We start from the raw sequence: 2,500 nt of genomic DNA, 5'->3' as shown, positions 1-2,500 counted from the left end.
ACGATGGAGGAAAGGAGAAAGGAGGAGATGGGAGGAGGAGGAGGAGGAGATGGAGGAAATGAGGGAAAGGGAAAGGAGGAGGAGGAGAAGGAGGAAGAGGAGGAGAGAGAAAGGAGGGAGGAGAGGAGGGAGAGAGAGGAGAGAGGAGAAGGAGGAGGAGGAGGAAGGGGGGGTGGGGAGGAGGAGGAGAGAGGAGAGAGGAAGAAGGAGGAGATGGAAAGGAGGGGAAAGGGAAAGGAGGAGGAGGAAAGGAGGCAGAGGAGAGGAGATGGAGGGAGAGACAGGGTGGAGGAGAAGGAAAAGAGGAGCAGGAGAGGGGGGTGGGAGGAGGAGATGGAGGTGGAGGGAGAGACAGGAGGAGAAGGAGGAAAGAGGAGGAAGGGAGGGAGAAGATGGAGGGAGAGAGAGAGGTGGCGAAGGAGATGGAGGAAAGGAAGAAGAGAGAGGGGCGAAGGAACGGGAGAGAGAGGAAGAGATGGAGGGAGAGAGGGAGGAGATGGATATGGGGGTGAGAGGGGAGATGGAGAAGGAGAGGGAGAGAAGAGGTGAGAAGAGAAGATGGAGAGAGAGAGGTGATGGAAGGAGAGGGGAGGAAAGGGAGAAGATGGAGGGAGAGAGGAGATGAGGAAGAAATAAAAGGAGTGAGAATGGGGATGTAAAGGAAAATGGAGAAGGAGCGAGAGAGATTAAAAAAAAAAGACAGATAAAAACATGATAATAATAAATAAAAAATATATCAGCCAAAATAAAAAGAGACACAAAGAAACAAGATAATAAGAGGTCGTAAAAGAAAATGAAAAGACGACGGAAAAGGGAATAAAGAATGAAGAAGATGGAAGAGGAAGAAGAGACATAAAAAATGAGGAAAAAGTGAGGGAAGAAAATTGGGTTGCATGAATATGTATATGAATTAATGCATAGTTAATCAAGCAATTGCATGACTGGATTCTTTATTAATTACTTCATTCAGAATCATTCAAGGATGAAATAGATTTATTTATGTCGACGAAAGTAAATAGATATATGAAAATGGATAAGATGTGGAGAGAGAGGGGGAGGGAGGGAGGAAGAGAGAGAGAGGGGGGGGGAGGAGGAGGGAGGGTGGAGGAGGAGGGAGGGAGGAGAGAGGAGAAGAGGAGAGATGGAGAGAGAGAGAGAGAGAGAGAGAGAGAGAGAGAGAGAGAGAGAGAGAGAGAGAGAGAGAGAGAGAGAGAGAGAGAGAGAGAGAGAGAGAGAGAGAGAGAGAGAGACAAAAGAAAGAGAAAGAGAAAAAATCAAACCAATGTGCCGTTCCCAGCGGACAAACAAACAAACAAACAAACACATACGGAGGACAAAAACATGACAAATGAAACAGCAAAACACGGGACGTTGAAGGAGGAGGAGGAGGAGGAGGAGGACGAGGAGGAGGAAGAGGAGGAGGGAAAACAGAAGGAGAAGGATAAAGAGGAGAGAGAGAGAGAGGAGGAAAAGAAAAGGAAGAAGACGGGGATGGATGATGAAGAGAGAGACAAAGGAAGAAAAGGAGAGAGGAAGTGGCGAGGCACAGAAGGCAAATACAGAAAGAAAATGGAGAAGAGGAGGAGGGAGAGGAAATGAAAAAGGAGAGCAAAGAAGATGGGAAGAGGGAAAAGGAGAAAAAAAGATGCCTTTGTCCATTGGAAAGAAGAGGAAGGAAATATGAAAGGAAAAAAGGAGAAAAGAAAATCAAAGAAAAAAAAGAGAGAAACAACATCTCCAAGAAAGAAGACAAAGGGAGACAGAAAAAGAAAAACAAGAAAGAGGAGGAAGAAGAAAACAAAACCAAGAGGGAAACAGAGAAAAGCGAGACACAAAGAAAAGAAAAGAAATAAAACGGAAAATAAGAGAAGACAGAACACGTGACTGTTTACAGAATAACTCGAAAATATTCCCCATAAAAAGAAACTTCCCCACACGCACATATAGCGAAAAAAACAACGTTATTTGAACCCTGACGTAAATCTACACCGTAATTTCGAAGCCTCGCCATATATACGTACACATATGAGCGTAAAGACAATCACACACGCACACATAAACACGGATTTTTTTTTTTTTTTTTTTTTTTTTTTTTTTTTTTACAGTAGCCTCAGTGCTATATCTAAAAAAGTGAGAAATGGAGAGATAGGGAGAGAGAGAGAAAATAAAATACGAAAGGAATGTGAGGATGAAGTAAAAAAAAATGCAGATAATAATTAAAGGAATATCAATCCTAGTACTGCTGTGAATGACTGACCTTATATAAAAAAAAATAATAAAAATAATAATAGAATTAATAAAACCAGAACCCACAACTTTTATTACCTTCACAACAGTTTACGTTCTCTAATAAAATAGATAAACAAATAAAAGAGATAAACAAGCAAACAAAACAAAAAGAGACAACAGCCATCCAATTTTCAAAATATAATTCTTCATACAAGAAAATCAAAATAAGTAAATGTTTATATGAATGAAATAAATCTATAAATAGATGGGG

At 41.6% G+C, this 2,500-nt stretch overlaps 1 protein-coding gene across 1 annotated transcript in view; it reads right to left on the bottom strand.

The window, feature by feature from the left end:
• The window catches only part of LOC113827914 (post-GPI attachment to proteins factor 2), a 75,536-nt gene that overhangs the window by 60,146 nt on the left and 12,890 nt on the right, over positions 1-2,500 (bottom strand). The gene's annotated exons all lie outside the window — the stretch shown is intronic.

The sequence above is a fragment of the Penaeus vannamei genome, chromosome 7, assembly GCF_042767895.1.
Source record: "Penaeus vannamei isolate JL-2024 chromosome 7, ASM4276789v1, whole genome shotgun sequence".
NCBI lineage: Eukaryota > Metazoa > Arthropoda > Malacostraca > Decapoda > Penaeidae > Penaeus > Penaeus vannamei.
Note: the sequence above shows the minus strand (reverse complement) of the source record. Positions and strands in the feature narration are given on the sequence as shown.